Here is a 15,069-nt window from a genome sequence, read left to right as displayed (position 1 = left end):
GCCGCCTGGCCTTCTTGTTCAAACACACTGGGACAGTCCCACCCCAAAGCCTTGGCACTGACTCTTACCATCTCTTCCTGAATGTTCTTCCTTGATATCCACACTTCATTTCAGTATTTGCCCTAAAGCCCCTTCTCATCAGGCCATTCCTGACCAACGTATTTCAACTCGCACCACAGGGAACTTGCGCTGTGCTAAACTTTCATCTACAGCATTTATCCTCTTCTACCATCCTACAAGATTGAGTATTTGTTATGTTTATTGTTTTTCTGTCTCCCTTGCTAGAATGCAAGCTCCACAAAGACAGATTTTGGTCTATAATTTTTGTTGATAAATTCCCAGGGTTTAGAACAAGGCATCACTCATAACAGGTGCTCAGAGACATGACACCTAAATGCAATGTATCATTCGGAACTAGCTTCTTTTGCTTATCAAGGACATTATGAGAACATAGGCAAAATTTGATTAGGCAGTTAGGGTGGAGGAAAGGAAGCTCTTTTGGGCTGGACTCTCAACTTTCTGTGACTACCTAAACATTTTATTTGCATTATTAAAAATAAAAGAAATAAAATAAAACTCTGACATGGTGGTAAGAACAAAAAAAGAAGATAAAAAGATACCATCACTTTATTATAAATATTTATGTATTTTTGGAAAGGGCTATGAAATCCATGGGAGGGAAAGAAAGGAAGACAGGAACGTTCATTTTCACTCCAAATGGTTTTTACAACAAAATATATCTTATTTATATAATATTTAAATAGTAAAATATATGTGGGAAAAAGAAGTTGGTCTACAGACCATTTCAGGGAGGGGGCAGAAAGGATGGAGGGATGGTCAGGGAGGGAGGCCCTCGTGTTTCGTTTCCAAGGGCATCGCAACTCCCCTGCAGGGACACTGCAGGTTCTCTGTCCACACAGAGAGGGGTACCCAGTGGTACCCAGAGAGGCAGCCTCCCTGTCCTCCTGATGAGGACAAGTTTCCTCCAGCTCCTCTTCCTACATCTGCCCGTCACTCCAGGCAAAGGGACTTTGGCAGGCAAACATGGAGAGTGTCTGCTGGGCTCAGAAGAGCCTCTTTAAGATAAGATTTTAAAATGAACAAGTATCTCACACTGTTCATTTATATTTTTTGTCATTACAAAGAAGTTTACAATTTACTGAAATTGATCATTTTTCCATTTCTTTTTTACTATGGAAGTTTGTATTATGAGGACATAATCACCATGTACCCATAATCCAATTCAACTATTCAACCCTGTTTCAACACACACACACACTGACTCCAGAGTTGGTCCCTTCAAATCAACATCTAAACAAGATCCACACATTGCATTTGTTGATTGAATTCTTTGGTTCTTAATCAGGGATTTCGCCTTTCTTCTCTTTTTATTTTCTTTGCATTGTTTTGCACAGTTTCCCCATTTCTGTTAAATGTCTATGCTCTGTACTCCTACGTCCCTCCCTTCCTCTGACTCCCCTAATCTCCTCCCTGATCATCTTTTTAAAAGCATCTTTTTGTTAGCAGTTCCTCCACGAGCCTATAACGGAAACACTTTATATTCAAGCTCCGGCAGGGAGGTCACAGGAGATGTAAGAACCCGCAGAGGACTCTGCCGATCACTGCATCAACCACACAGAAAACAACAAAGTGTAAGAAAATTCCCCGGAAACATCCAGACAGTCATCGCTCTGCCAGCAACCACAACTTGCATGAATCCCTGTCCCTCTCTGTCCCTTTCTTCATCTTTAGAATAACGGGAATGAACAAGATGACAACGATGGTGTTGACATTAATCGGACATTTCTTGCCTAAAGATCTTTAAAGATTCCTTCCAGCCATGACTGTGGTCTTTGGTATCTAACTCACACAACGCATTAGCAAAGGACGACATCCTTCTTGGTTGGGTAAAGGAAGGAGGGAGTGGGAGTGGAGGAGAGTATTTCATAAATGACAAAGGAGAAAAGTGAAAAACTCGAGACAATGATGACAGAGAAACTGAGACCAAAAATGTGGATTACAAAACAAAACTTCAGTCATCAACACAATCCAAATTTGAACAATATGCCATTGTTTCAAAGCGCTTTCTTACACATTGGCAAATTTGATCCACACAAATGGATAAATGATAAAGGATGGGGTAAAAGGTTAATGATAGAATCTTGGGTGCGAGAGTGTATCACTAGACCAGTGGTTCTCAACCAGGGCAGTTTTACTCCGCTTCCTCAGGGACAACTGGCAATGTCTGCAGACACTTCGGTTGTCACAAGTGGGGCATCTGGGTGGCAGAGGATGCTGCTAAACATCCCACAAAGTTCAGGTCAGCCTACATCACAGGAAGTACCCAGTCCTAAGTGTCTGTGAGGTAGAGAGACTCTAATCTAGGTGAATCTCCTAGTTACCCAAGTGAAACTGTGCTGGGGGTGTTGGAGGTGGGGGGGCCACGAAGGTCTAAAGCCACGTTAGATAGACACCCTGCACCCTATCTAAGACACCACACTCCAGACCACGCCAACACATAAGATTTGATTAGGAAAACTGTCTTGGTTTGCTTTTATTACCGAGGCAGATCAGAATACACATTTCTGAATCTCGACTGCTCCCTCAATGTAGTCATCCTGGAAAACTATTTTTAAAATGCTATCCAACTGAAGAACTACCCTGCCTAGCAAACTTGTCTCTGAATGAGAGCACCTCTGATGGAGGCCACGGGCCACGGGTGACCCTGAGAAGGACAAGCAATGAACATACCAGTGAGTAAGAAATTTTCAAGGGCCCCCGTTCTAGGATGAGACCAGAGTAGTGTAACGGGAGGTGATGAAGGGGTAGGGAGGGTGTGTGTGAAGGGCTGCCATTTCGTATTCAATTCTCGGGAAGGCTTGCCTGGAAAGGTGACATTTGAATTTTACCCCTCCCCCCAAAAAAACTAAAATTAAATTAAAAAAAAAAAGAATTCTAGAAGGGGTTGGTATATCTCAAGTGGTAGAGCGCATGCTTAGCATGCACAAGGTCATGGGTTCAATCCCCAGTACCTCCTCTAAAAATGAATAAACCCAATTATCTTGCCCCCCCCAAATAAAATAACTAAATAATACAATAATAAATTTAAAAAAATTTTTTAAAGAATTCTACCAAAAACCAAAGCCATCCAAAAAGAGGAAGACCGGCTGTCAATGAAGCTATTCCAAAGAAAACACTCAAGACACTGAAAGCTATTTTCAAAGAATAGGCCCAAAATTCCTGAACAGCAGTAGCCTCTTTCAAATAACTGTACTGGGCAGTGCTGCCTTCCCAGACCCCCGCCCCCAATACAACTCTCAGAAGATAAGCTGGGGTGTAACTGTTTTGACCTCAGCCTCTTTGCAGACAGAGCAAACTGCCCCCAACAGGCACTCAGCACGAGGGGAAGATGAACAGCGCCCCCCACCCCTCCCATCACCACCTCTCTGAGAAGGAGCAGGCACGTGCAAGAAACACTTGAACCAAAGGAGCAGCGAATCAAAGAAGTCTGCCTGGAAGGTTCTCTCCCAGTGCTCTTATCTGAGTCCTTGTGTGTTCTGGTCTCCCAGACCTCTCAAACCGACAGGCCCCAAGGTGGCCAGGGAGAAACTGAGGCTCAGGTTCCGAGCCTGGGAGTCCGTTCCCTTCCCCTCTTTTTCCTGGTGGTGATTTTTCTTGGACTCATCATCCCTGGCCATCTCAGCAATAAGATCCTCGGGGCCAGATGAGGGGGTGGGTCTAGAAAATGAGCCAAGGAGGCTGCTCAGCCCGTTTGAAGCGTAAGTCCCAGGCGCACTTGATGCTGGGCAAAAAAGTCCTCCCCCTGGTCTACATCAACTCCAGGAAACTCATAGGAAATTAACCTGTGGTCTGAGCTAAAGCCACTGCCCAGATTAAGGACATTTCTCCTCTCCTCTCTTCCCTAATCAACAGGGCAGCAGTAGGTGTCTGGTAAAGCATCAGAGGAATCTCTGTCCTACCCTTCTTACAGTATCTCTCTCTACCACGAAAAAAAAACACTTAATGAGGCAGGTAGCAATATGCTCAACCTGTGCACAGATGCAGAAGTGCTACTGTAGGAACCAGTTCAGACATCACCACATCTGAAGAGGTCCCCTGCGCACCCAAGCTTAAGCTTCACACTTCAAAGAAAGATTGTTAATTACACATTATGATTCCAATTATTGCCGAATGCATTACGAACCAGGATCTTTGCTAAGCAATTTTATTATTTTAATTCTTTCCTTCCATCATTCTTAATAATTACACTCTGGTTTTTATTACATTAAGATGTAATTAAAAAAGAAAAATCCTTTATATTTTAAATCTATTTTATTTTTTTTTTACATAAAGAATTCCAAAGCTATCTGTAATAATGTAGCACACAATATAGCCAACAGACAGAATGAACAGCTTAGATGAAACTAGCTGAGTTCCATTTAGGGGGAAAACTTATTATGAAAACCCTTAGCACGAGACATTCACTGAAAGGATGGAGAACTCTTCATCATACAGAGGCAGAACGAACCACATAGCAATACACGGATGGAAGAGAAAAGTTTACACTATCTACGGAAGAGGGTATAGCCAATCAGGACCCAAATGCTGAATTTGGGGATTACGAATAGTCTATTATCTGCCCCATAAAATGAAGCCATTATTTAATGTGAACCTATCCATGCTGAATTCTATTTCCATTCAAGTATGAGGATGATGTCACCAACAGGTAGAAAAATGAACAGAGAAAGATGAAATTATTTTAATGATTTAAGCCACAATTTGTGAGCCACAGAATTTCACATTCACAGGTACCAAGGCTGAGTGGCATTTAGTGCCGAGGAATATTTTTGTTTGCTCCACACGCTAAAGCCTTATCCATCCTCCCCTTGCCTTCCAGACCAGACGTCAGCAAACTTCCTTGCTGTAAAGGGCCCAAGGGTATATATTTCAGGCTTTGTTCAGGCAACTACTGAACTCTGCTGCTTCAACACTACGGCAACTGCAGATGATATGTCAACAAACAGGTGTGGCTGTGTTCCCATAAAAATTTATTTACGAAAACAGAACCACGGTCTGTAATCTGCCTACCCCTGTTCTGGTCCTCAGAGGGCCAGAGAGGAGGGGTGCAGCAGGGCAAGTGGAAGACTCTCCTGTAAGAAACGGCAGGAACAAGCAAAGGGAACTGGGAGACCCCAAACCACCCACCAGACACCGAGCCCAGTCCTTCACACCCAAGACCAAAATCCAGTCTAGATCCACGGGGTAGGAATCAGTTCTCAACACCCTTTGTTCTCAAGGAGACAAGTCTGTCTCCCTCACAGAAGCAGCTTCTACTCTATGGTGGGTCTGTTCTTCTGTCCATTAGAGGTTTGGTGTGACCTCCCCAAGCTGCTTGGCCATTTTTGTATCAGGCATTCGGCCAGGGCTAGGACTGCAGGCTGTGGTCCCCAAATTGAAAGCAGTGATGGGTTTACAAGGGAATGAACCTGCCCAGCAACTCACACACCACTCAAGAATGAAGCGCTCAAAAAAAAAAAAGAAAAGAAAAGAAAAAAGAAGAAAAAGAAAAAGAGAGAGAGACAAACGAACTTATTTACAAAACAGAAACAGACTCACAGACATAGGAAACAAACTTATGGTTATGGGGTAGGGGGAAGGGAGAGGAAGGGATAAATTAGGAGTTTGAGATTTGCAGATACTAACTATTATGTATAAAATAGATAAACAAGTTTATACTCTATAGCACAGGGAACCATATGCAATATTTTATGGTAACTTATGGTGAAGAAGAGTATGAGAACGAATGTATGTTCCTATGTGGCTGAAGTATTGTGCTGTACACCAGAAATTGACACAACATTGTAAACTGACTATACTTCAAGAAAAATATATTAAAACTGAAAATAAAAAAAAGAGAGAGAGAATGAATCGCTCAGTGGACAAGCCTTCCCACTCGCCAAACTGGACTCCTCCTACGGGCTGAAGCACAAGGAAGGGTCCAGGGAGCCTGGAACAGCCAGGGTCCACCACTGTCAGCTCACATCCCCCAAATACACGTGGTTCTTCCCTTTCCTGGAACCCCCTTCTCCTTCACACCTCACACCCTGGCCATCAGCCAATCTCCAAAGCTCCACCTTCAAAATGTACCAAGAAGTTGGCTGTTTCTCACCAGTTCCATCACCCAGACTCCAGTCACTTCCTAACTGTTCTCACTGATTCTGCCCTTGATCGCCGTTTCCCCTTGCCACCTCCAACGGTATATTCTCGTGTTAAAAAATAAGTAAGGTCATTTCCATTCGATGGTCCCCTAAGTCCTTGTGATGGCCTGCGAAGCCCCATGCAGTCTGGATCCCCATGCGCTCCACCACTGACCTTCAGTCCTTTCCTGCTCATTCCCACTGCAACAGCCACAATGGCCTCCTTGTCGTTCTTCAAACACACCGGACCCATCTGGACACTCTGAAACTCGGGGCCTTTGCAAGTCTCTCCCCTTGGCCTGGAACACTCCAGAAAGGCACCTAGAACACTCCCTCACCTCCTTCCTCTCTTACTCAGATGTCTCCTGGGAGAGAGCCTCCCTGATCATCCTGTGAAATCACAGCCCTATCCCCTAACCCTGCCCCCAGGATGCTCCAGCGCCTTTCCTTGCCCTGTTTCTCCTCACAGCATGAATCACCATCTGACACGCTGTACATACTACATAGGTATTTACTTCAGACTTCACACATGCTTGAATGTAAGCTCTGCAAGGGCAGGAATTTTGTCCTCAGTGCCCAGAGCAGAGACAGGCAGGGAGTAGGAAGTTAAAAAGCATCTGTTGAGTCAATTAATTCCTTCCTATTTGTCTGCATCTGAGGTGGTTCCTTCTTCCTTTCCTTCCATCTCTTTCTTTTAGCATCTTTATTTTTTATCCTACTTCCAACCTCCTTCAATTATACTTAGAGATTCTTAGTCTCTTCTTTTTCATTCCACATCTTTCCTTCCCTCCTTTCTCTTATTATCTAGAGGTATTTATTAAGTAGAATTTAGACATTTTAAAAAAGAGGCTATTTTTTATTAGTGTTTTTACCAAATCCTTACCCGCATGTCAAATATGTTAGGAATTCAAGAGTTCGTAGTATCTTTAAAAAAAAAAAAAAAAACTCACTGATCATCTTTGAAAGAAAAGAACCAAATCATTATTCTGGTAAAGAAAAGGAGAGAATCAGGTCACTAATCTGCCTTTTATATACAAACTATACCTCAAGGTAATTGTTTTTAAAAAAGGTTGAAATAAAGTTCCTCTTTACAGAAATTTTCCAGCTAGTACATGCAGAAGAAATGACAGAATGAGACTATGACATTTTTGTAACCCTGAAATCAAGAATGAATCTAGGTTCCCATTATTGGTCATGAGTGGCTCCTACCACCATGAGGGGAAAAGCTGATGGTGACCCTAGTAACAGATGGTCAGACTAACAGCACCTGTCAGTACTAATGTTTCAGAAAAAGACAGAATAGATCACCCGATGGAAGTTACGCTATCACGTATGAAATATTCTTGCCCCCAAATCTAAACCTAAATCTGATTAAGCCTTTAGTTTATAGGACATTTGGGGGACAATGAAACATGTTAAATGACAATACTGGAATGTTGGTAGGAAAATCTACATTTTGGGGGACTGCACAGGACAAAAGATCCAGCTTCTTCATCAAATATATCACAAGAGAGAACAGGAGAGGGACAGGAAACCTGTATATTAAAAGAGACCTAAGAACCATATTAATCAAATGCAATGTGTGGACTTTATTTAAATTCTTTGATTCCCCTGAAGTATTTTTAACTAACTGTGAAAAACTGTTTCTTAAATCATCAGGGAAATCTGGACATGAACATTCAGTAATATTAAGAAATTAATTAGTGCCCATTTTCTACATGTTATAATAGTATTGTGTTGATGTTTTAACAAAAAGAATCCTTATCTTTTCAGAGAGTCACACTGAAAGATTTATAACTAAATCTGATTTTCTTTTTAAACCCTCATCCTAAAATTCTTTCCCCAAGAAAATGACTTTGGTTGTTTTGATGCTATGGAAGTCACTGCTTTCCAAATATACCCATGAATGAGGTGACGCAGAAAGAATGGGGCTGAAAATCAACAAAAACCAGGCAGAGATTTAGGGCTAAATGATAAACAAATAAATGAAAAAGGTAATGTATTTATATACCCTTGATGCACCTCGAAAGTCCTTCAAAGCATACATACCACGTGGAGGTCAGGCTTCTGATAATGTTAACATCTGAAAAATAGCCATCAATCTGGAAATTTGAAAAAGAGAAAAGAAAAAGACTTCTGAGTGATACACAGCTTTCACAAAGCCCATGATGCACTTTACTCCATGAAAGAAAAAGAAGCACTTCACGTCATTTATAAAATTGTATCAAACAACTGTATCTCAGCAAGAGCTAAGAGCAAAGGAAAAAAACAAAGGACTTACTAGAAGCAAAGGAGCAGGGCAGTCCAAGAGTTTATAAAATAAAGACACAGTCCACACAGAGTAGACCCCCAGAGCACCACCCTAATGCAGCCTTGGACACCATATCCCAGAGTAAAGGCAACATAAGTTCAAGCATGCTCAGAGTCCTGTTAACGCAAGAAGAGCAATGTAGACACTGCTTAAAATTATCCTCATTAAAATGGCTACAGTTTACGAAGCTCAATTATTTGCTTAATGAAGGAGGAAACAGGTTTCAAGGAAAGGGAGATCAGAATTGAGATCAGTGCGTAAAAGGGAGGGGAGATTTGAGCTTGAAATGAAGGCGGAGAACCAGCCCCTGAGGGAGTGAATGGGCTTTTCGTTTGCTACCCTGAGATGCTGGACCTCTCACGGGGGGCTCCACATGGCTCTCGGCATTGGGTGAGGTTGGATCAGAGGTCCTTGAGAATCCTAAACAATTCCAAGGTTTTCTGATGGGTAAAGTTAAAGAAAAATTTATTCTGATGCTTGTTCAAATGGTAAGAAAGAAAATAAAAATAAAAATAAAAATAAAAATAAAAATAAAAATAAAAATAAAAATAAAAATAAAAATAAATAACGTAAATAAATAAATAAATGTGTTTTTTAATGGTAAGAAAGACTTTTTTTTCAGAGCTACTGCAAAAATGGAGAGAGATGGGGCTCAACTCCAAATATAGCCAAGACACCTGGGCATTTACAGTGAACAAGCAGAATGAGACGATCAGTGGACAGAAAATTACTAAGAGGAGACACTGAGGGTAGAGGAGTCATTACACAGACAACAGGATTCCTAGTGAAGTGATCGGATGTCAGGGACAATCACATATCAAGGGTGGGGGATTCTCTCTAAACTGGCTTAGCAGGATTCCTGCTACAATTGGGCTAGGCAGACACCAGAAACAGGACAGGGACCAAGGTCCAGGTCAAGACAAAAACAGGACTCAGAGGAGCCTGACTAAAGCTTGCTTAAGGAGAGAGGTCTTTTTTAGTAAATGAGAATTCCACCTTACAAAGAGAAATGCTTTTGCCTAGAGGTGCTGTCCAAGGTCACAGAGCCAGTGTGAGCTGGTGCCAGCAACAGATTCCAGACCTCCCGGATCCAAGCTCAGTGATGTCAGTTACACCCACTGCCTCCTAACACCTTACACTACGTAACACTTTTTCATTTCTCCATTGCTTCCCCACACAATTTTCTGTTTGCACAATCCAGAAATTCCCATTTCCATACATCAAGCTATCATGAGATAGGGGAAAACTATCTCTGAACACAATGCCATGGAAGTAATTTATGTGCAATCCCCTGTGATACTGAGGCAGACTGAGTCATCATCATGAGGTATAACGAAGCCTTTTAAAGTGGTTTTGTAATAACAGGCGTACAAATAAAATAGAAAAAAAATAAAAGACTGAGTTTAAAAGCATCTGAAAAGAACAGGATGCTTCCAATCACTAGCAGGATTACAAAACCTCCACAGCTCTGGCTACATAATTTCCCGTGATGCTCAATCCCCGGGGAGAGTCTTTTAGGATGACAGAGTGACTTCTTGCACTCTTGAAAGCGCCACCTACAGGATAAAAATGATTTAAGACTCAGAAGTGCGATGCAAAAAATATTCTCTGCCCTTCAGACTACTTCCCATCTTCTTTCACTGGAATCTGTGTCCTGGGAGGCTGACCTCTGAGGCCGGTGTCAGCTGGGCTCTTTTGCCCTCTGGCCCCTTGGGAAGTACCAGTAGAAGCCAGGAGAGTAGAAGGAGAGGAGGGGAGGAAGGAACATGAATCCCTCTGCTTCCTGCCTGCAGGGTCACCTGGGGGGGGTCTCTCCACCACAGGTCCCAGCTTCTCCGGGCGACCCTCTCCCTCTACGCTTACTTCTGGGGGTTGGAGGGTGTCATAGACTATGCCCCCTCAAATTTGTATGTTGGACTCTAATCCCCAAGGTGATAGTCTCAGGAGGTAGCCTTTAGGAGGTGATCAGGTCACGAGGGTGGGGCCCTCACAAGTGGCATTAGTGCCCTTATAAAAGAGACCCCGGAGAGCTCCCTCACGGGGTCCACCATGTGACAACACCAGAGAAGACAGCCATCTTACAAACCAAGACGTGAGCACTCCTTAGACACTGAATCCACCGTCACCTTGGCCTTGGCCTTCTCAGCCTTGAGAACTGTGAGAGATGTACCCTGTGTATAAGTCACCCCGTCTAGCAGTCTGAATGCACTAAGACAGAGGGCCCCTCCCTTTGCACCAGTCTGCCCTACTCCCCTTTCTGTTTCTCCGCTCCATGACAACCTTCATTAAACTCTCTTCTGCCACTTCTTTGAGCGTGTCATATATGTCCCTGCCCAGCCTCTGACAGCAATGAAAAGAGAGGATGGACAGAGAATCACAAATTTAATTTTCCATATTTACTCTCATTTGGGCAGTGAGATTGGGGTGGGGGCGAGCAGACACAATTTTTAAGCGAGATTTCATGGCATTTGTACAGGGAATGAGGCATATGTTCGAGGAGGCTCTAAGTGTAAAGGTTCCCATGAAAATCCAGAATTTGTATACAGAATTTGGTATACATGGGCTATTCTCTAAAAAGAGAAATCTAGAAAGAAAAAGGTCAAAAATAGACTTGTGTTCTCAAAAGTGGACCCCAAAATGGAGAGCCAAAGCCGTCAGAGAAACACAGCACAAAAACAGCCACCATCTGCCCAGGGGAAGAGAGACGGCTGGGCTGACGATGGGTACCCCATGCCAGCCGCGCCCGCCACCGCCCGCAGCCCAGGAACACCGCCTCCTGCCCTCTCCCGGGGGCGGGGCCGGGGGAGGAACCACCGCCTCCGTGCCGCCCACCACCGCCTGCCCGAGGGAGGCAGCTGGGACGGTGTGTTCCTGCAAGTCGCTCACAGCTCCCTCCCAACAGTCAAGTGACATTGCAAAAGCTCATCAGCTCAGCAGGTGCTCGGATCCACAAGCAATAGCAAAAACAGTTCCGGGACGTGGAAAATCTCGTCCTGTTGTTCTGAAAAGCTTGGGGCGCAGAGGCAAGGCAGAGTGTGCAGGCAGCCGAGCGGGGGGGTTTCGGGGGAGCGGGGAGCAGGAGGCTAGCAGAGCTGATCCCACAAGAAAGTCAGCAGGTGCCCCGTCCGGGGTCAGGTGGGAGGGGGCAGGTGCGAGCCCCTACCGAGGAGTCAGCTCTTACCTTACAGACACGTGGCCTGAGCCCAGCCCTGCCCTTCACCTGCTGTGTGACCCAGGATAGGTGGTTCACCCTCTCTGAGTTACAGTTTCCCCCTATACCATTCAGTATGAACCTCATAGCATTGTGTGGGTTGTCATTGAGAAAGTGTTTCTAAGACCCAGTAAATGCCTTCCCGGGTCTGTTTTAGAATTGACATCAGAGCTCTTCTCCACCTCCTCCACTAATGCAGAGATCTCAGGCACAAACAGAAGCCTATAAAATCAACCTCCAATTCCACACCAGGGCAGATGCCAAAAGGGAGTGACAGCCACCTGAGCAAGGTCACCTAACAGGGACAAAAGCCTCCATCCCACACAGAGCCCTGCCAGTCCCCCAACCACTGAGGGCCCCAGTTTCCTCATTGGTAAGATGAGAACAGCTGCAGCTAATAGGACAGTGAGGATGCCACAAGCTCTTGGAAACATGCCAGGCACACAACAGGCACTCACAGACCATCGGCCACCATCACCCTACAGCACCTGCGTCCCAGGAGCCCTGCAGGGGAAACCCGGGTCAGTGAAACTGGTGTATTGAGGGGTGGGGGGTATCTTTTCTGGCTTCCAGCACCAGTGAAATGGAAGACAGTCAGACACAGACGGAACAGGATTCCGACCACAGCCACTCCCCAGACAAACCATTACTGATGTTCTTGGAACCTCAGCTTCCTCACCAGACACATGGGGTCGAGCGACCTCACTCGCAGGGTTGTCCTGAGAAACAAAAACACGCCGTGGAGGCAGGAAGTAAATGGTACTTCTTGTCATCTCTCCCCCTTCCCTGGAGTGCAGAGAAGGCAGCAAAAGCCAAAAGTGGATTCCCGCAGCCCTCAGGGAAGGTCATCACCCGCCCAGATCACAGCAGTCTAGTGTCCCCTGAGACCTCGTGGTCCGTGTGGCTAAGGAGGTCTTCCTACCAACAAAGCAAGATGGAACTACATCCCTGGGGCACGCTCGTGGGGCCTGCCTCCCAACTAAGATGTCAGCCATTTCCCACCAAAGGCCCAGAGAGCAGGGTTCAGGGTCAGCAAAACCCTGCAGAAGCAGGGAAAAGGCTTTAGAAGCCCTCCTTAGCCAAACAAAAAAAACAAAAAACCTCCCATCAAAGAGTACAGGGGCTATCTGACAGCTACACGAGGACATGGAGCCCGAATCACCGACACGGAGGGCAGGGACGGTCACTTTTCTATAAACATCTGAAAGATAAAGAGTGTAGATAAATGTCAAAAACAATGCCAAAAAAAAAAAAAACAGTTGCATACTACTTGCTTACACAGCTTTTTCCTTCTTCAGACAAATGATAAAACGTCCCTGCTTCTGAATATAAATCATCTTCAATTAAGACATTTCTGTTGGAAAGCACTTTTGGCAGGGCCAACAAAATATTTGCCACTGTTCTCCGACTTGGAGCTTTCAAGGTTGGCAGGGCGATTTATTTTTGTTGATTAAACAAAATACAAATGGAAAAGGCCTAAAAATTGATTGGCCAATTAAACTCAATGATTCTCCACAATGAAATGTGCTTTTATTAGCTTTGCCAGAGTTATTTAAAAAAAAAGAAAAAAAAAACCTCCTAGCTTTACTGCTGTTTGCAGGATTTACCCCACTGATATTTGTGCTGACAGAAAGATTTAAGTGAGGACCAGATTATACAAAGTGTGTCTTCTCTTTTGCTGGAACGGAAGGAAAAGAAACAATTAAGGGCTTGGGCCACTTCAGGAAGAATGTCTGCCCAGCATTCATAACTCTTGAAAGAATGATTTGGGTTGAGTGAGGGAGCCGTCAGCACGCATTTCGTGTGTACTTGTTCTCTGGCAAATTACAGATTCACTAATAGGGGCCAATTTGTTGAGATGACAACAATCATAAAGATCCAAATTCTTCATTTTCTCTTTTCACTTTTCAAAGGGATGAGTGTCTAGAGAAGCAGCCAACCAAATGATGGGTGTCAGATGCTTCTGCAAAATGGACCAATGGACAGAGGGGCACCAGAAGCCTATTTCGGTCCACAGCAACATTTTTCTGAATTGCAACCATGAGGTCCAGATCACAACTGCAATAAATCCACATACAATAGTCATAAACCCAGGCCAGCAGAACGCTGATGCTTCCTGGTGGTCAGAGCATTAATGCTGCAGGCTGCTACACATTTTTAAACTTGATTGTACATAATTGTTAATCACTGACCCATTCTCCAACCCGCCTGGGCTAGAACATGTTGCCAGGCAACCAATTTTGCTCCAGATACTTTCTGAAAGGTAGTGAGGAAACAACAAGTGTCAACCAAGTGAACACTAACCATTAGAGACAGGTTCAACTGAAAAAAAAAAAAAATGTGCGCTTCCTAAAAACATGTCCATCTCATGTATGTAGACACGTATTTCCCATGTCTTACAACTCAGAAAATAAGCTCCCTTAGGTCGAATTGGATGAAACTGCCCTTTTGGTAGCTCAGTTTCGTGATTCATATAGTCCAACTTAATAACTCAGAAGAGGTTTGCAGAGACTGGAAGACAGAGGAACCACAATCCCCTGCTAATATAATCACAATTGTGCTTTGTACCAGTAACATATCACTTACCTACTCCACACATTCCTGAAAATGGTTTTAATAAAAAAAAAACAGTTGGGAGAGGCAGCCTGCATCGTTTTGCAAATGTCTGAATAAGCAGTCACATTTATTTTTCCATTTTAGCCTATGACAAACTGATCTGACTACTTCTTGTACAATATGCAGACATTCCCTGCCTTTTCAAATGTTCAGAGCCACCAGGAATGGGACTCAATTTATTTTTCCTAATTTGAGATCAGAACACCAGAGGACATCCTAAAGATGAAGACAGAATTGTCAAGTACAGGGAAAAGTTCATTTCAGGGGAAAGAGGAGGGAAGGCATGATTGCTGGGATCACAGAACATGATGATCTTCTGCAAAAACAGTGAAATCAAGTGACTCCCCTCATCCAAGGCAGCCGAGAGCACCACGGTCAAGGAGCACTGGAAAAACGTAATGGCCCCATGTCAGCACGCAGAGTTATCACCAGGAGAGTTTAGAATCTCTGTAAGAAGTCCTGAAAAATGACCAGCTCAGGCAGTGCAACCGAGGAGATGATTAATCTCATTAAGCAACAATTGGTAAAAATTATCAGGTGAAGGGAGAATTCACGGTGAAGTTTAAGTTTAAATTTCTGCCCTTACTGAGCAAGTTTGAATACATCTTATGATTTTCTAGCAGCCAAAATTAACTGTATCTAAAATTGCTAAATTACAATTTATAAACTAGACACACATAGACTTTACATTTGGCAAATGTCAAATTATCTTAAGAAGATACTAGAAAGTTGAT

Source organism: Camelus bactrianus, chromosome 1, assembly GCF_048773025.1.
Source record: "Camelus bactrianus isolate YW-2024 breed Bactrian camel chromosome 1, ASM4877302v1, whole genome shotgun sequence".
NCBI classification, from domain to species: domain Eukaryota; kingdom Metazoa; phylum Chordata; class Mammalia; order Artiodactyla; family Camelidae; genus Camelus; species Camelus bactrianus.
This window is presented reverse-complemented; position numbering follows the sequence as displayed.